Source organism: Dermacentor silvarum, chromosome 7 (assembly GCF_013339745.2).
Source record: "Dermacentor silvarum isolate Dsil-2018 chromosome 7, BIME_Dsil_1.4, whole genome shotgun sequence".
Classification (NCBI taxonomy): Eukaryota; Metazoa; Arthropoda; class Arachnida; order Ixodida; family Ixodidae; genus Dermacentor; species Dermacentor silvarum.
The window spans coordinates 123,578,284-123,603,656 of NC_051160.1; the positions used below are offsets into that span (position 1 = coordinate 123,578,284).

A 25,373-nucleotide genomic window follows, 5' to 3' on the forward strand; every position below is an offset into this window, starting at 1 on the left:
GTAACTAAAAGGAAACACCACTTATCTATTTATACGTATAATTGGGTTAATGGCTTCGCAAGTGTACGTTAAAAAATTAAAAAAAATGGTCGCCGTGTTGAAACTTTGTAATGATACAAGCACCAAGGGATAAATACAAAAGAGTTCCTTGGCTTCACAAGTATCAGGGGCAAGGATCACACATACACACATACACACAAACACACACACACACACGCGCACACATGCACACACACACACACGCAGGCACGCACGGACATACGTGCGCACACACACACAATATTGAAATCAACGAAGAATGCGGCTATGCAAAGCGCACTACAATATGCATGCACCTTCACACACAAATATAAGGAAAGCTAAAAGATTCACCTCGCAAAGAAGGACGTGCTAAGAAGAGGCGAAATCCCTACTCCCGATGTTGTGGAGCCACAGCTCCGGCGCACAACATTCCGTTCTCCTCGGGGGGAAATCAAATAACGCTAGCCCTTTCTCTGACCTGCTGCTGCATTGAAACGCGCAGCAGCAAGGCGTTTCCTCGGAGATCGAAGTTCACATTCCTACGGAAAGACGGGAAACTCTAGGAAACACACGTTTGGAGCGGCAGGGCGACCACCACTTGGAAGGCACATTGCGGGCGGGAGCTTTAATGGCACGAACGTACAAAACCATATATGATCGTCACATATCCTCATATAAAACCCAAATAAGGCCGTCTGGCGAAACAAAAGTCGAACTGAGAAGCGGTTCTAAAGTTCGTCGATGGCACTTTGGCTCTCGATGTCAGCATGCCGCAAATGAGTAATCGTGGCGCCTCTCTGTCGCGCTGCTGGTGGCTCTTATAAAACGGCCTGCGCACTCACCGCAAATGCCGCTTGCCTCGCGCGTCGGTGCAAGTTCTTTCCAACTTGTGCGGATCATTGTCTATAGTCAGCGAGCCGACCTTTTGCTGCTCGCCATGTACGTGTAATAAAATAGTATGCAATGCTATAGTTCAAACAATCTTATATATATATATATATATATATATATATATAACACATGAGGCGCCCAGAGACAAGAGCTGAAATCTCTATTGGGCCCTCTTTCGAGATGTGGACCCCCACGACAGCCGAGCACAAGGCCAGGGGACATCTATACCCATTAGAAAAACCGGTGGGTTCCCGGCGGCACCGGGATTTGAACTCGGTACCTCCCGCATACATGCGGATGTTCTACCGCTAGGCCATCGCTGTATATATATATATATATATATATATATATATATATATATATATATTTATATAATAAAGTAACCCTGTGTGCCGAACATTCTTTCGAATAAGTGCAAAAATAGCAGTTGGACAATGACAATTATTCATCGGCCAAACAGACATGGCATTTCGGTGGCTGATTCTGTGTCGACAAGGTGCTACACGCTAATAGAGCGCAGGCTAACAAACAGACGCGCAACTGAAAGATAAGTACAGGTCCCATTTAGCGAAAGTGACAGACCAGTTTCAGCACAGTAGCGACAGCTGTGATCACCATGGCTATAGACTTGCTTTCATTTGCTTAATTTATGGGGGTATTTTTTTCAGCCAGGTAGAACCTGTTTGCATTTTGTGCCATGGGATCAACAAAACTGAGTATTAGGATTAAAGATTTATCCGCTTCTCCGTAAAATTAACTATGAGACTCGAGTGGATAGTCATATTTTGCTAACTAACGGTGCTGCGCCATGTTTAGCGCGCACGTTACTTATATTGGAAGGAAACAGACAGTTGTTCAGCACTATGCTCACGTAAGAGAGAAAAGTTGCGCCTAATCTAAAATGAAGCTTCCTTTGCCTCTTCCTACGACTTTTCCGTTGCTGTTGCTGCTGCCTTGCACGCCGCGTCTGGGAGTGGTTGAGAGCTCACAGTACGGTCATGGAAGAGGAGATATGCGAAGTCAACGACGTTACGGTGAATCGGGGCTGCCGCAACCTGGGGGACGCCACAATGCCTTCTGAAGCTCCCGATAATGACGATTTATTGACATCCTCATTATAACGGCGCAGTTACACATAGTAACGTATCCTGCTTGAGTTAATCAATCCAACTACATTCAGCATGCAACTGCTACATGTGACTGCTACATGTCACGACACCTGGCGGAATACAACCCAACTGCAAGGCAAAGCTTGCACGTATCGACGCTACGTGGCACGCTTGTCACAAGGCGTGATAAATGGCACGATAAGCTACTAATGATAAAGTTAAAAATGATCATCCTCTATATCGAATATGTCCTAACGCAAAGCTGTCCTCACTCCTCGTGTTCTTTGCTCTTCGCATGTAGCTGTTATGTTTGAGCATTCTTGTTCACGATAGCAATAAGTTTCAACATGCTAAAGCAATAAATTGGACCTTTTACGCATGTAGATGACCTTGCGCCCTTCAGAACGAAATATGAAGCAGTGTGCAGAATACTTCTCCTAAAGTGCAGGTCTCTCACTTGCTATACTACCTCTATGTCACATGCTTGAGTGGCACGAACGTACAAAACGGTATGTGTTGGTCATATATCTTCATATCAAACCCAAATGAGGTCGTCTGGCGGAACAACAGTCGAACTGAGCAGTTGTTCTAAAGTTCGTCGTTCGCTCTATAGCTCTCGACGTCAGCATGCCACAAACGAGGAATCATGGCGCCTCTCTGTCGCGCTGCAGGTGGCACCGGCTGTACTCTTATGAAACGGCATGCGCACACACCGCTACAAGGTCGTAGCACGATGCCGCTTCCGTTGCGCGTCAGTGAAATTTCTTTCCAACTTGTGCGGTTCATTGTCTACAGTCAGCGCGCTGACCTTTTGCTGCTCTCCATGTGTGTATAATAATATAATATGAAATGTTATATTTAAAAGATAATTACATTCTATTTGATATATATATATATATATATATATATATATATTGTAAGGGAATAAAGGAGACACCGAGCCAGCACCCGTTCCTGGGTTTGGTTTCGTTTGGTGCCTATAGAAATAGCACAACCCACTACGGGGGATTGGCCATGAATCGGGCGGCAGTGGGAAGAAAAATGATGGATATTTAAATGGGATGTTCTTACTTAAGCATGCGATAATAAATGAATACTAATTCTTAATAACAATTTTCATGCTTTAGCATCTTAAAATTTGAAGCAAATATTTTTGTTGTCTTGTTGTGAAAAGACAACACTGGCCAGCTGTTCTATTATATTCCTTCTCTGCTTCTCTTCCAGCGCCTGCCCTGCAAGCGCTCGCGGCCACTCTGACTTCGTCTTTGCACTCGGCCACGCTGCAAGTTTCCGGCGCGCTTGGAACCATGCAATTTGTCCAGGTATTGAAGTTGTCATTTGTGAGCTGTCCAGCGTGCAACCAGCTTCTCTGGCGGGCGGCACTGGCTGTTGGCGCAGGTCGCGCGTCACGCCGACGATTATCCCGCTGCTTAGCGTTGTAAAATACACCCAAACTTGAGCAGATTCCCTTAAAGGGTGCTCCGTTGATTACTGTGAGTGTTGCGTCTGCTACCAGTCTCCTCCGCTTCTCCTCAGTTTTTCGAGAACTACCACATTCCTGTGGTAGTTCGAGAGGCTGTCCACGGATAGTGATGCGCTGAAGGGCACAGTCGGAGCCATTCTGAAGCGGCGCTTCGGTGCGGTGGCCACTATGTCTTGGGCGCCGCACTGACTCTGAAGGGAGCACCTTGACACCTGCGTGGATGCTACGCTTAACAGCGACAGCGCCTACAGGTGCAGCAGGGGGTTTCTCAGAAATAGGCGACCGTGGTAATGGATGGCTCTGATAAATGGCCGCTGACAATTGCTTGAACGCCAAACCATGATCTCTGGTAGCAGGAATCGGAACTGGAGGATTGCCACCGCCCCTGCTGCTGGAACCACAAGGTGTTGGGGCTTGTTGCTGCTGAACACTAGAAGATGCCGTAGTGCTGCTACTGCTCCCCTGGTGTGGTAGTGGCTTCAGGCAACAGGCATCCTGCAGTGAAGGTTCGTGTGATGCTTCCCTTGCGACCTTGTGTAACTGACACTCGCGAAGAGGAGAACAACGACGGCCCCGGCTGAAGGGGGCCTGCACGTGGCTGCTGCTGCAGACCAGGTAGGATGCTTACAGGACTCTGGGCCATTCGGTCCAAGCCCTGGTCATCTCGCTACTTCAGACGTAAGTCTAACGCCGTCTCGTAGGGTGTGCCGCTGACGGGCCATCTCTTTGATGGACGGCGTCCAGGTTGCGGCCGGGGTGGCGTGTGGTTGAGTGGAGCTGTTGTTGCTCTGCTCCTCGGCCCTCAGCAGCAGCAACGCCACAGCGGCTGCGTCCGTGTCCCAAGGGTCGCAGTACTGCGCATTGCCCCCGTCGTCGCCGCATGGCTCTGCTGCCGACGCAGCTCTGGATGCAGCTTTATCCACTGCATTGGAAGCCTTGCTGCCTGTTTCGTTATGGATGGTGGAGAACACCGACAAGGGGCTGCTTGAACCGAAGGCCTGTGACTGATGCGGTGCCGGCTGAGGGCGCGACTCGCTGCCGCTGTTGCTGAATCGATGGTTGTCGGCCGCGATCTTCGACGATGACGAGCCGCAGCTGATGCTCGGAGATGTAGGGGACGTGCAGGCATAAGGAAGCTGGCCGAAAGCAGCTATCAGAGCTGCATTCTATTCAAGCCAGGTCCCCTGCGTGATGCGTTCGTAGTTGTCCTAAGCCTTGGCAGCACCGCAAAGTCGTTTTGCCGCAACCAGCCATCATTTTGGTCCAGCCAAGCATGACGATCACCCAAGGCATTGATTGCGTTAACCCAAAACCTGGCGTCATTTTGAAAGCTGCGAAACGGTGGTATTTGTACGAAAGCTGGCTGCTGGAAGTCGTAGCGTCTCATCTCCGCCAGGCTGCATGCCCAGCTGCCCGAGGAAGCAGGACCGGTGTCCACAGACAGTGCGGTCATTGTGGTAGACACGGCAGCTGGTTCTACCACCAAGGAAGCATCAACGGCATACCTTGGGGGCTGAGGAGTCGATGTAGTACCTAGGGTGATACTATCGCCAAGGGAAGCGTGTACGGTGTTCCCAGGCAGGGCAGGTCCAAGACGGGGTGGGGGGTTCGAAGCACTGTCTCAGTGAAAGGTGGAACGGCGCAGCCGCCAACGGATGCAGAGGTGTTCGTCATAAGGTCGAGCTGGTGTCTCAGCTTGCCGATGGCTTGGACGAGATCACTGGTAGAGTCCTGCGCTGGAGCCCCCGAGGAGGCTTGGATACCGTCCCCGGATGGTGCGTTAAGTGCTTGCGACGGTGGTAGGGTGGCCGGCTCCATAACCGAGGAAGCGTGGGCAGCGTTCCTGGACAGGAGGGACCCGGTACGCCGAATAACTGCGAGGAGGCACTTAAGGCTGGAACGCCTTCAGGCATGCTTGTTGGAAACTGCGCCATTGTAAGGGACTAAAGGAGACACACAGACAGCCCGTGCCTTGAGCAGCTGTTCTATTATCTTCCTCCTCGTCTTCTCATCCAGCGCCCGCCTTGCGAGCACCCGCGGCCAACCTCACTTCGTATTACACTCGACCACGCTGCAAGTTTCCGGCGCGCTTGGAACCATGCAACTTGTCCGGGTATTGAAGTCGTCATTCCCTTTGAAACGGGATGGTGACAAACAGTCACCTAGCATGCTTGCTTTAATTAGGTATGCTATACATGTTTCTCATTCTAGCATTTTTGTATACATCTCCTTAATCTTGTTTTTCTTCCTCAAACCTCTCTATCTGCCCAGGGGGACGCAACAATGCCCTGTTTACGTCGTAATTAGGTGTGACCTCCAGCAAAAGCACGTGCCTCTCACGCCCAACAACTACAGTCCAGGGAGGAAGTAGGCAGAATGTAAAGAGAGAGTGGAGAGGAGAGAGGAGGCAGGGAAAGGGCACAGCAGGATTCCGTACCGACGCAGTCAGGAAACGGGTCATTGATCTTACGCCTCTGCGCTCGTGGCAGTTCACCTAAAATGACACTGGAGAAAGAAACTGCGTCGTCAGAAAGCATTACTCCTTGCGGCTCTCTTCAGTCAAGGAATGAGTGAATTAATGACACGGCTCTTTGTGTTCTGTGTACTACGTGGACAAACACAAGTGGTGCAGGCAAGGTAACATTTAATATCACATCCCGACTGTCGTGAGCGTCAACATCACCGACAAATACCGTCAACGAACGCAAACATCACCGAAGGATTCGCTTACATCGATTCCCACAGTGGGTGGGATCTGCATATATTTTTCCGCAATTTATTTGGTATCTGATATAAATAATCGTATTTAAGGCTATCTATTCGCATACTGAATTCGGGGTTCTGCAGCAATGTGTGTGATGCGCTTGAGTAAAACAACCTGGTTCGACAACGCAGTTTTACGTGCGTGTTCTTTGTGGAAAGCTGAGAGTTAATGTAAACGAATAACAAGGGCCCAGAATGATACTATTAACAAGATGATTTTATAGTTCCTTAAAATGTATAAATGTGCCCCTCTGGGATGGTTTCACTACAGAGGCATACAATTGAAAATGACTCCGTGTAATAATTAGACAAGTAATTATGTAAATACAGTAATAAATGTTCTAACCGAAAGAGCAATGAATTGGTACTTTTGGAACGCCTAAAGTTTGCGCTAATCTAAAACTGGTTACGGGCTCCTCGGGTGGTGCACAAGTGCACTGAATACACTCAGCGAAATTGTTTCGAAGACCACATTGATTGATAAGGCGCTTGACAAGTCCATCAGGAAATGCAACCACCGTACACTGAAGGAAAACGGGGCCGAAGTTCACGCACTAAAGACCGACGGCTTGCGCGAGACCATCAGAGCCATCGTTTGATAGGAGCTACGGAAGCTGCTCTCAAGGTCGCAGCCTCATGTGGACTGGATCACGAACATCATCAAAGAAGATATTCAGCAGTCACTGGAAGTTCCTGAAGTGCAGCCCTATCCGGGAGCGATGAGTTAGGTCACAGACGCCAGTCGTCAATTTCTACCCCTGCGCCCACGCCAGGGCGCCGTAACGCCACAACTCCACCGTCAGCCGCCGCCACCAAAAACCTGCCAGTCGCCGCATACCCAAGGAAGACGCGACTCGACCACCGCCGCCTCAGCTATCATTCCATAAAGCCCAGCCACATCGACCGCCGTTGCCTTACAGGCAGATGGCACTGAATGCGTTCAGCGTGAACGCGCCGTCCCCGCAACAATGTCTATGACCTCGTGATATCGATGAGTATCGGGCAGCAGCTGAATTTGTTTCGAAGTCTCGATGACCTTGTCAGGTTGTGCCACCCTGAGAGGTGACAGTTTCGCATTCCTCCCTCGTGAAAGCTAGGGTTTTGAGACGCTGTCGCGGAGACGCGGCCCCTGTTGCCGAAGTCGCACACACTGCTTTTAAAGCGAAGCTTTCATTGGCTAGGTGAAACGAAAAAGCGTCTGTCCGTCACCTGTCTACAGAAAACTATCATCATCAGCATTGGCTCAAGCGTTGTCGTCTTCTTCCGCAGCTGTCTCGTCGACGTCCCTCGGGTTGTGCTCGTGCTCGTGCTCAGCACGCTGTGCGCGCACTAGATGTAAAAAAAAACAATCTGCTACAGAAGTTTTCGGCAGGTTTGTAGGGATAATATAGTTCTATAGTTCGATGAGAAAGGCATTTCAGCAATATTCTGCACTGAATTTTACTTTTCGCCGCTGTGCTCTTCAAAGGGATCTGGCCGTCATGGATCGGTTTACCAAGTATAATGTGATGCTATGAACTTAATATCTCTGTATACAGTTTCAAAAAAACCGTTCATTTACGAACTATGTACAACAGCTATTTTTCTTGGAGGTTTGCCTATGGCTAAACCGACGACATATTTATTTCTGGAATATCGAACATGCTTGAACGCAGATATCACGCACATATTCATTGTCAAAACTGTCTTCGTTATATAAGAAATTCGTTACAAATTAGGATTGCCATCAGTATTCCCGATAAATATTGAAACAAGGTGCAGAAGTGACACTTTATAGGTGAAAAAAGCATGCTGCATTAACTGGTAGAAATCAGTTAATGACGTCTGTTTCATTACCTTAGGTACAATAATGGCACCTAAAGCTTTTCAAGCTGTCGTAATGGTTCTAAGTCTTGATCCAGATATGCACAGAATGCCTGGCCGAGGGTGTGATGATAGTTGAGGCAAACGCGATCGCGACCGTGGAAGGTCGCATTTCGGGCTGGCTACTTTCCTAATCAATGTCATCGTCACTGGAGAATGAATTCATACACGGAAATGATCGCACCACTTGATCAATTGCATAATCGGAGATGCTCTCCGTGATGCATGCCTTACCCATCTTGGTATAATTGACAGGCTTTTGAAGAAATGCATCTTTCGTAAGGAGCTCAATCGCTTAACTCATGTTTGATGTTGTGGTTGTTTTCATCATTGCGAACCTTATGCAAATGAGCAGAAAGCATGCTGCACCGCTGACGGCAATGTCAGCCTCAGAATGAACTCGAAACCCCCGCAGAAAACAGAAACAATACTGAGGAATGTTATTAAGGAGCTTCGGCCGGCACTCAAAAAAATGAATAGAGAGCAGTGCATTGCACAGGTGTGACTACTCTTGTAACGTCACCGAGGCAGCAGCATCACCGCGCATTATAAAGAGACGAACACATTGCACTGGAATAATCCAGTACAGTTAGCGACAAACGCAAACGGGGCCCTCGCAGTTGGCTCCCTTTCACCGGCTTGTGTACATAGCCTCGCTACGGTTCATTCTGCAGTAAGTGAACTAGGCAGCTCACGAAACCTTGGTAAGTGGACAGCTGTGTCATAAACGTCTTGACAAATTTTGTCATTATTGAAAAACCTGCTCGCAGTAGCAGAGAGTTCGAGCTAAGTGCGATTGTTATACGGTAGACTGAAGATGGTAAATAACTTCTGCTGCAGCCAGCAAAGTAGAGGAATGTTTACGAAATAGTTCATGAAAATATTTAATGAAAGTGGATGCGGGAGACTTGTAGCAAAAAGCTACGAAGGAAATCTGCGTGGGTTTCTGAGACATATAGCCTCGAAGTAAAAAAAAAAAAAAAACATTGCTAACGGACTCACACGAATCATCCTTCAACCACCAGGCTTGCGTTCTGAAAAAAAAATTCGGGTTTCCTTTGTAGCTGCGCGATAAGATCGCGATATTGAGTGTACTTTCTGTTCATCGTGTAACATTGACGACGAAGTCCCAGTTAAGTCCTTCCCTGGGAAAATCGACTAGAAGTAGTTCTTGAATTCGTACGCCTTGTTTCTTTTCCGTGTATCAGCCTTTGTAGTATAGCAGGTACAACTTATGAATAGTCTGAGTCCCTGTGAACATCTGATTACGCTCGAAAGGGGGCGGCGAAAAAGTGTTGTTTTGAGTAGGTTATTTTCCTTTTCAACATATTAATATGTTAAAAACTTGTGAAGACTAATGATTAACAGCCCGATGCTTTCTTGATTTTCTTGCCTAACAATTTTTTGCGTTTGACGTGACATATATGTCGCGAAATTGAAGGAATATATTTTCTTTCGAACTCCTGCACTCATAGAGTTAGTATACTCACTCAAGAGAAAAAGCTGGCCACAAATATTGGCAGCCGCAAAGGCACCTCCATGTTGCTACGCCTAGTTATTGTGGCGTTAGGAATAATAACAATATTACCCAAGAACAAGGAACCACACGTAGCCCATCGGCATGGAAAGCGTTTGAACTTCATGCCATGTATTTTGCTGAAAGGTCACATAATTATTTCTAAAATTTGAATGTAAAATTTGATTGATGTGTAGTTTTTATTGGCGCAAGGGCCAGATATGGCCAAAGAGCGCCATGTACGTAGTGATGAGTAGTCAATGAATGGTTTAACAGATTAAGAAATTAGTTAAGAATGGTGGTTAAATGTGGCTGTAAAGGGGCCTAAAATCAATCACTAAGATGAATAGAGAGCAGTGCATTGCACAGGTGTGACTACTCTTGTAACGTCACCGAGGCAGCAACATCACCGCGCATTATAAATAGACGAACACATTGCACTGGAATAATCCAGTACAGTTAGCGACAAACGCAAACGGGGCCCTCGCAGTTGGCTCCCTTTCACCGGCTTGTGTACATAGCCTCGCTACGGTTCATTCTGCAGTAAGTGAACTAGGCAGCTCACGAAACCTTGGTAAGTGGACAGCTGTGTCATAAACGTCTTGACAAATTTGTCATTATTGAAAAACCTGCTCGCAGTAGCAGAGAGTTCGAGCTAAGTGCGATTGTTATAGCGGTAGACTGAAGATGGTAAATAACTTCTGCTGCAGCCAGCAAAGTAGAGGAATGTTTACGAAATAGTTCATGAAAATATTTAATGAAAGTGGATGCGGGAGACTTGTAGCAAAAAGCTACGAAGGAAATCTGCGTGGGTTTCTGAGACATATAGCCTCGAAGTAAAAAAAAAAACATGAATGTAAAATTTACGTCGGCTGAAAGGATGCCTTTGCAGGCGCCTGAACTAAATGGGGCCACCACACTCAGGGAGGGTTGGGATCGCGTTGATTGCCCGTCTCGTCTGAATCGCATCTCGTCGTCCCCTCCTGCGCTGCTCCATAGGGTAAGAACATGGCGGCGCCCTTGCTGTTGGTTATCAACTGTATGCCTGACGTAATAGTTCAGCGGAAATCCGCTTCGAGTTGTCGATAAATTCAACTTCGCCCTGCGATCTGCTAGCCGCCTGGTTAGCTCAGATGGTAGAGCGGCTGCCCCGGAAAGGCGGTGGTCCCGGTTTCAAGTCCCGGACCAGGACGAATTTTTTTCAACTGCGAGACTATTCTTTCGAGGAACCCGTATGGGTTTCCTTTGTAGCAATTGCTACGATTGGGTGGATGTCTCATTTTCCATTTAACTCTATGCCTTCACTGCTGAAATAATTTTGACCATATAATTTATGACACGTACTCTGAATAGCAATCACACATTGTCTACGGTGAAGCTGTCGTCCGAGCAAAGTCATAAAACCAATATGCTCAATTTTAGTAATATTTTCAGCGAAGCGGTATACCTCTACCAGCCAAAGGAAATTTCGTGTCGGCGTAAGCAAAAACGGCAGGCTAAAAATTGAATAGAAACAGCATATTTCCTTTGAAATCAAGCATACAGCTGAGCACTCGTTTTCAAAAGAAAAACCACAAAACAAGCATTAAAACCAGATGAAGGATGATAAGGAGCGTGTGAATAAAGGGAACATCCTGCAACGTGTTCCGGTGAAGATTAGGTTTGCAGCTGCTTCGAAAGGCTTTGACGTCATTCAAAACCCTCCCCGCGTCCTTCTGTAGCGTGTGTATTCCGGTAAAGATTACTGTTGCGTAAGCTGCTCCGAGTGGAAAAGTATCCAACACCATAGAAATCACATAGGGACGTCACCACGGTCTAGCAACCCATTCAGTACATTTCAGGCTACCATGAGGAAAGTAAAGACGCCAGAAGAACAAAGTGAATATAATTTCGTTGTAAAGTAACAAAAGGCGTGGTTAAGTACATTTCACTTGTCTGGTTTCACTCTTTGTAGAGCCACGTGAGGTGAATTCAAGTGACGTCACCATGGATAATCGTTGTGAGTGTCGTTTACATCTTCGCTGTCCAACTAACTTCACAGCGTGGATTGGAGCCACAGTTTTTTTTATTATTATAAGCAACTCGTAATAAAAGCAAGCAGTAAAATCAGTTTATTTCCGCTAGTTAAAAATGAGCCTCTGTATTCTCTTCATTACTACTTCCAATGAAGGCTTCGTTGCTGATCTGGGTACTGTATAGGCCAGTATAGTATTCTTCTGCTGCATTTACTATATCACTGAAAGCACTGGTGACATTACTCCGCTAATCTTTCACTACGTGCATCTTGGTCTGTCCTGTCCAAATTTTTCTTCTCACCCTTTTCATGCTATCGCCATTGTTTACCGCTTCTTCCATGTTTCCGAAGTGATAATTTGGAATATAGCTTACTTTCTTGATGGCTATCAGCTTTGACCGTTCAGCGAATTCTATCTTATCTCTTGAGTTAGGTACTTCTATGCTTTGTCATGTCTTTATTAGGTTCTTTGTGACTTGGGAGAGCTTACCTGCTGGTTGTTTTGGCGCTTTACGGCCCACTTCAATTGATACTTCTGAAATCAGCCTAGTTCCGGTTTCATTCATTACCTCTTTGTTATCTTCATCGTCCTGTTTTAAAGCTGCATATTTATTTGTGAGTGCCACCTTGAATTCGTCTGCTTTTACTTTTACCATGTCCAGGTTGGCCTCGTTCTTCTAGATATAATTTTGCCTTTTATCATTAGGTATTCTTAGGATGAAGGTATTCTTGGGATAGCTAACGCACCTTTCGATATCTCTTTCTAACCGTGTTCCTGCCATGTCACCCAAGTTGTGCACTAGCTTAGACTACTGAACGTATTTGTCAGTTGTCTTGGTGCTATAATGGACATTCATCACCTTTTTTCCAGCTTAGGCATCCGATTTTTGTCGTGATGGCATTTTCACGCCATGGTCGTCATACTGTTTTCTGGGGGGTGAAGGATCAGGCTTGCTGGTCAAACACAGCTAAAGTTTTGAAAATTATTGCAGAAAAACAGAGGGGACAAATGAGTCAACAGAAAGAACGAGAGAATAATTGTGAGAAAAACAGATAGGTCGGCCAGACGAGCTTTGCGTCTGAAGATTGAACAGAGCGCTCTGTTCACTCTTATGTCCTCCCTGTTTTGTAGAACTATCTATCATGACTTCGGCATCAGTTGACGTTCTTCGAAATGTTTCTGTAACGACGTTTGGTTTTCGGCTCAACTTGTCAACGCAAGACGTGTTTTTGCAGCTCAAAGAGGGAGCACTGAGTTCAGCCACGCTGTGCTGCCAGAAAAACAATTCTTGCAGTAGACATAAAGGGGGCCTTTGACAACATGGGGCACGAAGCCATCCTAGCCTGTCTGTGATAAGAAATGCGGCCTACGAACTTGCGACTACGTCAGGGGTTTCCTCACAGATCGTACAGCCACAACAGGCCCTGCGAAATGTGAGGTCGCAGCAAGTACACCGAATGGAGTAACACCACAAGGAGCACTGCCGTCGCCGACATTTTCAAGGATACTTTTCAACGTGGCCATAACGAATCTCCCTGCCAAACTCGAGAAAAAAACCGGAGATCAGACATGCCTTGCATGCATACGCCATCACGATATGGACGGTCATAGGGTCCATAAGAGATCAAGAGGCCTCACAAGAGGCAGTAGACGTCGTAGAAAAATAAGCGTAGGCAGGAAGACTGCAATGCACGCCGGAGAAGTGGGAGCGCCTCACAATCGAGAAGCGCTCACGAGGACGATCAACAGCCCTGGCAACAACCATAGACCTGCGAATAGGTCCTAGAGGTGGTAAAAATAAAACCACCCTAAGGTGGTTTTATTTTTACGATGAACTTCGTACACCGGCATACACTTACAAAAAGACGGAGGTGCAGGATACGCCTTACAGAAACAACAACGTACGACCACGCAGATCTTGCGCTTGATGCCACTAAATACCACCAGGAAGAGAGGACTCAAGGAATAGTGACTGATCTCACTAGTACAGGCTCTGATTGTGGGCCACATTACATACTCGGCACTATATCTAAATTCCGGTAATGCGGGAGTGGAGGCTCTCGGGCGGCTGATACGCAAGGCCTAGGAGTAAGCGCTCCGACTCCCACCTGGAACGGCGACTTTTGCCTCGAGAACCCAGATCACGCGTCAGCTCTAACGGATGCAGGTTTTGGCTGAATAAATCTAACACTTTCCCTGCAGCCCGCTCAAACACCTCCTCTGGACATTCGATAAGAACAAAAATTCATCTACATATCTGCACGCTTTAGCAACTAAGGAGATATCAAGACAAGTCTGAATAGTGCGTCTTTCTTTTTTTGCTAGGTAATTATCACTGAGGACAGGCGTAAGACATGAACCTATGCAAATTCTACTTTTATGAATGTACTGGCTCTCTTCCCAAGAGACAAAGGTTGATTTAAATTAAAAGGTCAACAATTCCAAAAACCCACTGACCGCAATTCCGGTCTCGTTCTGGAATGCTATCAACCCAAAGTTGTCGATGCATCCTTCTGTACATTTTAGCATCTCGTCGTGTGGGAGGGAATAATACAGGTCTTTCAAATCGACAGAAAAAGCCCTGAGGCCCTTGTTATTTCCTTTTAAAAACTCGACTACAGCGTCCGAGTCTCTTACCAGATAAGGGTCGTCAATGGTAAGTAGGTTAAGCTTATTTTGCAGAAATATGGCCTCGCAAAACACCACATTAACTACTCATGCTCGTCAGATAAGTTGCTCAACGCATTCAGGAAGATGAATCAAATAGGTGTGTATCTGAAGGTGTAGATATTTTGTTACGGCGAAACCACCTCGTATTGCTTTGCCGGCTAAACAGTGTAGCTTCTTTCTTGAAGCCGCGGTCCCTAGTGCTTTTACCTTCTGACAAAGAAGGTGGCTTTGCTGTTTTGCCTTCCGGTACCTTCAATACCAAGGCCACTCTAGCTATTGATTTCGTTTTTCTACGAGAGGACCGTATTTCTCTCACTTAAGTAAAATCCGAAGCCAAGAGGCTTTGCAATGCCCTAAGCCTTGACAAACTAGCAAAGTTGTTCGAAAAATCAACAAAGCTGAGCTTGGACTTCCTTTTTACCGCTAATACCCACAAGAAAGAATGCCCTCTACGAGTAATTGGAACTGAAAACGGGACTTGGCAGAAATCTGTTGCCATATTTCTGCAAAATAAGCTTAACCTACTAACCATTGACCACCCTTATCTGGTAAAAGACTGGGACGATGAAATGGAGTTTTTAAAAGAAAATAACAAGGGTCTCAGGGCTTTTTCTATCGATGTGACAGACCTGTATTATTCCTTCCCACACGACGAGATGCTAAAATGTGTAGAAGGATGCATCGACATATTTGTATCGATTGCATTCGAGAACAAGACAGGAATTGCGGCCAGTGGGTTTTTATAATTGTTGAAAATTTACCTTAGATCGACCTTTGTCTCTTGGGAAGAGAGCAAGTACATTCAAAAAAGTGGAAATTGCATAGGTTCATGTCTTGCGCCTGTCTACAGTGATATTTACCTCGCAAAAATGACCGCACTATTCAGACTTGTCTTGATATCTCCTTAGTTGCTAAAGTGTGCACATATGTAGATGATTCTTTAGTTCTTATCGAATGTCCAGAGGAGGTGTTTAAGCAGGCTGCAGGGGAAGTGTTAGATGCATTCAGGCAAAACCTGAATCCTTTAGAGCTGACGCATGAGCTGCCTGAAAATAACTAAGGTTTTTGGACGTCAAGCTGTGCTTGTTCAGTAGACACTTGTGCTGGTCCCTTGAACCGAGGAGCGGGAAACCGCTTCTGTCTTTCAAGTCAACACATTCGAAATTAGTCAAAACGGGAATTGTTAATATGTGCCTCGTCAATGCCCTCAGAAGGTCATGTCCGCATTCAATGCAAAGAAGTTTCGATGCGCAGGTTTACCGCTTGATATCTGCCGGACATACGAAGGCTTGAATATCAGCCGTCGCGGAAAAGCTTTTTAAGCAAATCAAGCGGGGTGAAATCAATCGAGCACGTCCGCTCGTGGACGTCCGCACGTCCGCCAGTGGAAAAGAAAGAACGTGCAGTACTTCCGTATATGCATGATGTGTTCCACAAACTGAAGAGGGTAGGGCATCGCGCTGGTGTTGCGGTGGGTTTTTTTTCTGCTCCGGAAAAACCATCGAAATTTTGCAAGTTTAGTTCGCAAACCAGGCGTGGTGGTTGTACTATAAAACACAGGGATGGTTTAGTGTCCTGCACCACTGGCGTGGTGTATATGATGCCTCTCTCCTGTGGAAAAAAATTACGGGGGACAGACCGACAGGTGCATAAATGATTGTCTCAGGGAGCATCGTAACAATGTGTACAACACGGTAAGGGTCATCTAGGCATTCATTGCCGTGATCACGGGTGTAAGCCCTACTTTGACAGAAGCGAAGTGCTGGCTAGACATAATTCACAGCTTACACGTGAAATCACTGTGGCATATTTCATCAGAAAATGTGATAGCTCGTGCGTAAGTTCACCTTCGATTGCACTTTTATCTCAGGAAATCGCATAGCTATACAACATTTGAATGACAAACAGCCAGTGTGCATTGTCAGCCCGTGGCTATCGTTATCGTAATTGGAAATGACGCTCCAGTGCTTTGCTTAGTCACATGTTGCGCATGGTAGTGCCATATATATTTATTCCTACATGTCATCATGAATAAACTGTTGCAAGTCAGCGCTGTGTGCGTGTCGCTCTCTTGTTTCCCTGTCTTTATTGCGCTGTGTTTTTTCCAATGAATAAACAACACGCCCAAGCTTCCACGCTAAACCAAATCAAGCTCCACCGACGCCCATACCCACGCCGATGAGTGGAGAGACGCCGCCGCATAAGCAAAGGGCAAAGGAAAAAGCAGACGAGCAAAGCGACTCTGCACTCGGAGAAGTAAAAGGCATGTTCCAGGAAATGTTCGCAGGTCTACAACAGCTGTCCATCCAGATGCAGGCGGATGTACAACAGCAGATAACGTAGATGTGAGTGGAAATGTCGCAGCGGTTCGACGTCATCGAAGGCAGAGTAGCGCATCTGGAAAATGTGTCGAAAGATGCCCGACCCGCAGGGGCGAGGCCGATGAAAAGCAAGCCGTATAGCAGACCACCTGCGGCTGAGATCAGCAACACGGAGAACTCGAGTAACCAACATGGCGCTGTCTAACGAGTGCACGATTTGGCAGTAGAATTGTCGTGGGTTTCGCCGTAAGAGGGGCAACCTACAGCAATTCGTAAAAACCAAGCAAGCACCGGATGCAATTGCCTTCCAGGAAGCTGGGGGGAGTGCAAAATTATCAGGATACAAATCATATAGCACTGCAGATGAAAAAGAAACGGTAACCACACTGATACACCGAAACATAGATGCTGTAGAACACGACACCGGCGTATGAAACATAGACCACGTCCTACTCGAAATCATACCGTTCCAAAAAAAAAAGGAGGGTAGCCTATTCGTGCTTAACGTATACAGCCCACGACGACAAAAGGTAAAGTTTGGCTCGCTTTACCGCAAAACGTCAAACGTGGCGGGCGGAGAAGCACTGATCATCGTGGGCGACTTTAACGCACCACACGCTGCCTGGGGTTATACTATCGAGAAGGTTAAAGGCCGCAACCTGTGGTACGACGCGCAGCACGAGGGGCTCACGCCAATAACTATCCCACAAAACCCTACTAGATTGGGTGATAGCGTCAACAGAGACACTGCGCCGGACCTGACATTCATAAAGAACATAGCCATGCCGAAATGGGCCAACACGAACGCAAATCGTGGCCGCGATCACTACGTTCTGAACACAGTGCTACAAGCACGCCCGCGTAAAAATAAATGCATTAAAATAACGCTAACCGAGTGGGACACTTTCGTAAGGTACGCGAGGACGATGCGACAGAAACCATCGAAGACATACAGAAGTGGACAGAGACATTCGAGCGTAGCGTACAGAAAGCCACCAAAAACGTTCCCGAAGAGGTAGGCATAGAGGAAAGGGACAGCAAACTCCTACACGTGTGGGAGGAAAACCAAAGCTTGCAAAAGCGCTGGAAAGGTCACAAGCACAACCGGCGCCTAAGAAAGAGAATCGTTGCACTCGACATAGAAATAGAAGGCCGCGTGAATCGGCTATCTCAGCAGCAGTGTGAAGCCACGTGCACTCTAATGGACAGACATTCGGAATGTCCAAAACTTGTAACATACTCCGAGGCCTCCTCGACCCATAAGGCGCTAAAACAATCTAAAGGCAAAACCTGCAACGGATACTACAAAGCCACGCAAATACAGGGGCAGAACTCCTACGAGAGCTACGCCAGATATACATAGGAGATGCAACACAGGCTCGCCTACCAGAGTACCAAGGGATGGATAACGTCAACCTCGATGCCCCCATTACGGAGGCCGAGATTCGATACGAACTCGGACGACTCAATCCGAAGTTCGCCCTAGGTCCCGACGGTGTAACAAATGAAGTATTGCTCAACTCAGACGACGAATCTATCAACGCTCTCACAAAGTACATAAATGAATGTTGGGAGAAGGGAACCATACCCCATCAAGGAAAAACCGCCCAAATCAAATTAATAACCACACCTCGCAGAAAGCCACACATAGAAAATTCGCTGCCAAACACATTGATGTCCTGCATCGGAAAGCTAATGAAAAATGTAGTTCTAACGCGTTTCGGCAAATACATGGACGATAACGTGCTATACCCAGACTCCATGATCGGCTTTAGACCAAAACAGTCGACGCAAGACGTCATGCTGCAATTAAAGAACCAAATCATAGGCGCTGAAACACCACGCCCTGGATACAAAAGCCATCCTTACGGAAGGCGTTTTCTAACGTTACCCACGAGGCCATATTGCGCAACTTGCAAAACCTCGACGTAGACCAAAGATCATACGACTACGTGAAAGAGTTCCTTTGCTAGCCATAAAACTATAATCGCAGTCGGGGACGCGAAATCCGAAGAAATGGAACTAGGCAACAAGGGCACACTACAAGGCTCGGTGCTTTTGCCGTTCCTATTTAACGTGGCGATGCTCGGCCTGCTCGCAGAACTGGAACGCATCGAAGGAATTCAGCACAGTCTGTATGCGGACTACATCACTCCATGGGCGTCGGGTGGATGCGATGGCCACATAGAAGAGATTTTACAGCAAGCAGGCAATATGGTAGACAGATACATGGAGAACAAGGGCTCAAAATGTTCTCCCCAAAAATCGGCGCTACTACTCTACTAAGCAGACGACGCAAGCGCAATCAAGAGCGACCCAGCATCACAATCTCGGTAGGGGGTCACCCAATTGCCCAGGTACACCTTATAATACTGGGACTCGATCCGAATATCTGAGAACAGACATCACGGAACGGAGAAGCAATAAGAATACTGGATAACAGCACCCAGCAAACCATCAGGTTCATTCGAAGAATCGCCAACAAGAACTACGGTATGAAAGAACGCAACCTAGTGGGTCTCATCCAAGTCTTCGTCGTCAGCCGCATAGTGTATGTGACCCGGTACCTCAAGTTACACGTGGCGGAAAACAAAATATTGAGTGCATCATCAAAAAGGCATATTGCCACCTGTAGGTAGTGGGTCGAGGGAAAGAGTGGGTCGAACCCAAGAGAAGAAAGAAGACGGCGCGCTCCTTCTCTGCTCGAGCCAGCCCCGACGGTCGCGTCTTCCAAGAGCCAGCTGCTCTACGTTTATTAAACCTTCAGGACTACTTCTCGAGGCTCGTGACAAACTGGTGAAGGTGCTGGGTAAGCGTCTTCACGAATGTTGCAGACCCCTCCAAGGATCCGCGCTACGAATCCAGTGCCTGTCGACACTCCCGTGCATCGGGCCAGCCGCAGGATCAGGGGACTGTCTCCAGAAGTCGTCAACGCTACAGTTCCCACCACATCAACCGGTATGACCAGCGCTTCTCTTCAAACCGCCCCAACCGGTACGGGAAGGACGATGTCGAACCGCTACACACTTGAGAGCCCACGGATCCCGAAGACGTTTCATGGCACAGTGTTCGAAGACGTCGAAGACTGGATGGTCGAATACGAGCGCGTGGCCTCCGTGAACGAATGGAACGACACGGAAAAACTCCGACACGTCTACTTCTACCTGGAAGATGGCGCGCGTACGTGGTTTCAGAACCGCGAGGGGCAACTGACGCCGTGGCGCGAGTTTTGTCGTCAGCTTTTGGAGACATACACCAGTACTGATCGCCACGAACGAGCGGAACGTGCGATTCAGGCCCGCGTCCAGTTGCCAAACGAAACTGTGACCACTTACGTCGAAGACATGACGCGCCTCTTCCGACAGGCGGATCCAAGAATGACGGAGGAGAAGAAGTTACGTCATCTGATGCGCGGGGTCAAGGAGCAACTCTTCGCTGGCCTCGTACGGAGCCCTCCGAAGACGGTCGCGGAGTTCTTGTCCGAGGCCGTGACTATGGAAAAGATGCTTCTGCATCGCTCGAACATGTATGAGCGGCAAGCGAACAGCATGTCTGCTGCTGACATTTTCACGGCTTTAGGAAGCAACGGTGACTGTCTGCGAGAACTCATCCGCTCTGTCGTGCGTGAAAAGTTGCAAAAGGCCGCCGTAACACTGCACCCTACGGTAAGCTCCATAGCGAGCATAATCAAGGACGAAGTGCACCAGGCGCTGCGTGACACCTTGCCTCCTGCTAACCCTGCGGCAGTACCTCCTGAATATCCTCGTGCGACCTACACGCAAGCCCTGAAGCGCCCTGCTCCCTCTCCGCCGCTGTTCGCTCGTGCTCCTCCTACGGTGTCAATTCAGTCGGCGCAGCCGATGTCGTACTACGACGCTGGGTATACAACGCCACCGGTTGTTCATGCCGCTCCATTTGCCCACCATTCGGAGCAAGCGGTTCACTACGTCGACGACAGACGCCCGCCCCCTCGGAAGTCGGATGTTTGGCGCACACCCGATCATCGGCCTCTGTGCTTCCACTGCGGTGAAGCTGACCACCTGTACCGCCAGTGCCCATACCGGCGCCTTGGGATTCGCGGCTTTTCCGCATACTCGCCGCCACCTCGATACGGCCAGCGACCCCGGGACATTGAGGACTACCTCTCTCAGCAGCGCTTGCCACCGCCTGCCAGGCGGCAGTCGCGATCGCCGTCTCCTAGACGATTTTCACCTCCGCCCCAGCGCTATTCTCCCGAGCGGTCGACCAGTCCCCGCCGGGAAAACTAACTGAGGTGATCTTTGGGGGCGAGGTCGCTGACGGTGGAAGCGCTGAAGACCTCCGACGGACGCAGTTACGGAAACATACCGATCCGCCATCACCTGCAGCTGAACGAGACGACCGGCTTTCGCTCGATATACCAGTGACTATTGACGGTTATGCCGTGAGTGCATTAGTGGACACCGGCGCAGACTACACGATACTAAGCAGGAAAATAGCAACGCAGCTGAAGAAAGTGATCACGCCCTGGCATAACTCGCAGATTCGGACGGCTGGCGGACACGTCTTTACTCCGCTGGGCGCCTGCACGACTAGAGTTGAGAATCAAGGATCTACATTTGTTGCGAGCTGCCTTGTCTTACGCGAATGCTCCCGCGACGTTATTCTTGGGGTTGACTTCCTGCAGGAGTACGGCGCGATTATCGATCTGCAAGAGCGTCGTATCACTTTCTCTGCCGCACGAGCAATCGACGTGCAAGACGGCCAACGGCGCGACGACGTACTTCGTGTTTCGGCAGACAGTGTAACGCTTCCTCCACGAGCCAGTGTCCTCGTCGACGTTACATGCTGTGGCTTACGCGATGGCGAAGCGGTGGCCGAAAGTAACTTGCAACACCTACTGAAGCAAGGTGTTTGTGTGCCTCGAAGTGTTATACAGATTCGTGCTGGTCATTCGCAATTGCTTGTTACCAACTTTAGCTACGAGCAGCGACACCTGTTCTGCGGCACTTCGTTAGCGTTTGCTGACGCAGTAGCAAACGTTAACAACTGCTTCACGTCAGAAGTAGTGGAGACAGCAGACACGTCTCTGGGCCATCTCGACATCAATTCTGAACTGTCCACCGATAGCCAGGCAGCACTGCGCAAGCTCTTGCTTGAATTCCGGACCTGCTTCGCACATTCTTCCAAGGTACGCCAGACTTCCATCACTAAACACAGGATCATTACGTACGAAGTGATCACGTACGAAAGTGATTCGCAATTGCTTGTTACCAACTTTAGCTACGAGCACCGACACCTGTTCTGCGGCACTTCGTTAGCGTTTGCTGACGCAGTAGCAAACGTTAAACTGCTTCACGTCAGAAGTAGTGGAGACAGCAGACACGTCTCTGGGCCATCTCGACATCAATTCTGAACTGTCCACCGATAGCGAGGCAGCACTGCGCAAGCTCTTGCTTGAATTCCGGACCTGCTTCGCACATTCTTCCAAGGTACGCCAGACTTCCATCACTAAACACAGGATCATCACGTACGAAGGCGCACGCCCGATACACCAGCAGCCTTACCGCGGGTCGGCAAAAGAACGCGAAGCCATACGTACGCAAGTCCGGGAGATGCTTCACGATGGCGTCATCGAACCTTCCAACAGCCCGTGGTCGTCTCCGGTCGTTCTTGTCAAAGAGAAAGACGGAACGCTACGCTTCTGTGTCGACTACCGCAAGCTCAACAACGTGACTAAAAAGGACGTGTACCCGCTGCCGCGTATCGACGACTCGTTAGATAGACTACGGCGTGCCCACTATTTTTCTTCTCTCGATTTAAAAAGCGGGTACTGGCAAATCGAGGTAGACGAACGCGACCGCAAGAAAACAGCCTTTGTGACTCCAGATGGGCTCTATGAATTTCGAGTGCTTTCTTTTGGCTTGTGTTCAGCCCCGGCTACTGTCCAGCAAATGATAGACACTGTCCTTACTGGACTGAAGTGGCAGGCCTGTCTTGTGTACCTGGACGGTGTGGTCATCTTCTCTGAAACGTTCGAGCAGCATCTTCACCGCCTACGGAGTGTGCTGGAAGCCATCCGATCGGCAGACCTCACACTTAAGCCCGAAAAGTGCCACTTTGGTTACGAAGAGCTCAAGTTCCTCGGGCATGTAGTAAGCGCCAAAGGGGTCCGACCCGATCCCGACAAGCTTGCCGCTGTGGCGGCGTTTCCAGCTCCTGCCGATAAGAAGGCCGTCCGGCGCTTCCTGGGTTTGTGCGCCTACTATCGCCGGTTTATTAAAGGCTTTTCGAAGATAGCGGAACCCCTGACACGCCTTACGAGGGACGATACGCCATTTGTGTGGCATAATGAGCAACAGGCGGCTTTTTCTGAATTACGACAGCGCCTGCAGTCAGCACCCGTTCTTGCACATTTTGACGATGATGCTGATACTGAGGTGCATACCGACGCCAGCAGCATTGGCCTTGGCGCAGTGCTCGTCCAGCTTCAAGGTGGAGTGGAAAGAGTTATAGCGTATGCCAGCCGCTCCCTGTCCCGTGCCGAGGCGAATTATTCGACTACGGAGAAAGAGTGCCTCGCGGTCGTGTGGGCGATCATCAAGTTTCGCCCCTAACTCTATGGTCGTCCCTTCAATGTAGTGACGGACCACCATGCCCTCTGTTGGTTGGCAAGCATGCGCGACCCTTCAGGACGACTGGCACGATGGAGCTTGCGGCTACAGGAATTTGACATCACCATCGTTTATAAGTCTGGCCGTAAGCATGAAGACGCTGACACGCTGTCCCGCGCACCCATTGATCCTGCCAGTCAGGAAACAGAGGATGATGACGGCTTCCTGGGCGCCATTAGTTCGTCGGACTTGAGCAAACGGCAGCGTGACGACGCTGAGATTAGACCGATCAACATCATTTTAACATCGGCTGTGTTGTTAAACCGTTTCGAGGAAGAGACACTATTGCGTGGTCCTTTCTGATATTACTATTGAACGGCCAACCGTTCCGACGTCGTGGGCAGCGGGGCTAACCTTGTGGTAGCGCGTACGTGCAACACGGCCCTGGGAGTGGGTTGAAAACTGTCGAGAAATATGGAAGTTCACGAATCGCAATAGAAGGACTCGTGTGAACGCGAGCTTAGTCGCAGCTGTCCGAGCAATAAATCACATCCAACTGCCTTCAGTTTCTCTCTTCAACAGTGGCAAATGCTTCGGTGTTAATCGCATTACTGTCGACTTTCATCGCCAGCGGAGTTATCCTGATTCTTTATAGAGGGTGTCCCAGCTATCGCGCAGCAGGATTTAAAAAAAGAGGAACGGCATTACGCGAAGAAAACCTAGTGCGTATTGTTTCCAGTACAGTGTAGGAGCCGCCAGTAATTTTTTGTTACTGAGATTTAATTAGGTAATTGCAATTAATTATCTAACTCGACAAGTACTGTCCTAATTATCACAGTGTCCATGATAAAATTGTAGAGCGACATGAAACACTCCCGGTACAGCTTTCTGTTGCTCAATAAGTGCTGTATAAAAGTGTTTTTCCGAGAGTGAAAGAAGCCTATACACAAAGTACCTCGTGCGGCCAGTCGCACGGCAATTCTGCGTGAATTCGCGGACTTCGTTCACCCTCGGAAACACACATTTTTGTAGCTCGTATTGAGCAACAGATAGCTGTATCGGGAGTTTTTCATGTTGCTCTACAATTTTCTCCTTGACACTTTGATAATTACGACTGCACTTCTCGAGTTAGATAATTAATTACAATTAAATATATAAATCTCAGTAACGAAAAAATTACTAGTGGCTACTCCACCGTAGAGCACTGCACGGGCCGATTTTTGCGGCCCGGGCCCGGCCCGGGCCCGTTTTTACATTGGGCGGCCCGCCCGAGCCCGATCAAAACTTTTATGGCGAGACCCGGGCCCGGCCCGGGCCCGGAAATAATCTACGTTACCCGCCCGGCCCGGCCCGCCACCCCTTTACCTTAAGCCCGAGCCCGGCCCGAGCCCGGCTCAAGCCCGGCCCGAGACCAAAAAATACATGTTTTTCAGAGTTGAAAATCCCGAGAATAACTCGCAGAAAACCCGAGCCCGGCCCGGGCCCGGGTCAAAAAGCACAAGCCGTGCCTGAGCCCGGCCCGAGCCCGTGAAAAAAATTTGCCGCGTATCTGCGTGCTTCGCTGCAAATGTCGTCGAAAGACGATAGTCTTCTGCCGGCCGTACTACATGAGTGCTGGTCTGATCCGCGGCCACCCGTGATGCTGTTCTCGTACCATTTCCGTCCTGGCATGAAGGTTTGTTTAAACAGATTTAATTTTACCGCATTATTTCATCAAGCGGCCATTTATGTGTTGCCCTGCCTCAGACAGCGCTTCCTTTATGCTGAATCCGCCGCATCTGGCTGGCATTGATAGAATTGAGGAGGCGCTGCGTGAGACATGGACGTCATCTGGCAATACATCGGGAAACATGAGCTTGTGCACAGGGTTTCCTTCCTCCATGGCAGAGGGCGCACGTCGGCGCGCAGTCGGGGAACATCGTTCGTCGGTGCGCATAGCATGGCACTTTCAGCGCAGCTTAAGAAATTAGGGTCTTTAGAGTTACGTATCTATGTATTTTCTATTAAAGGAACACACCTCCTAATACTTACCTAGTGATGTTGCGCCTCAGATATGCGTAATATTTACTTTGTGATCGATAACGTTCACAAGTATGAACAGCCGTACCAGTTTAATTAGTGTGGGCGG

At 48.5% G+C, this 25,373-nt stretch overlaps 1 long non-coding RNA gene across 1 annotated transcript in view; it reads left to right on the forward strand.

Moving 5' to 3' along the window:
* Positions 1-2,756: 2,756 nt before the first annotated feature.
* LOC125946959 (uncharacterized) overlaps positions 2,757-25,373 on the forward strand; it is a 56,675-nt gene continuing 34,058 nt past the window's right edge. Inside the window, exons 1-2 of the long non-coding RNA XR_007468026.1 lie at positions 2,757-2,846; positions 3,246-3,343. This is a non-coding gene — a long non-coding RNA (uncharacterized LOC125946959). The remainder of the gene's footprint in view (positions 2,847-3,245; positions 3,344-25,373) is intronic.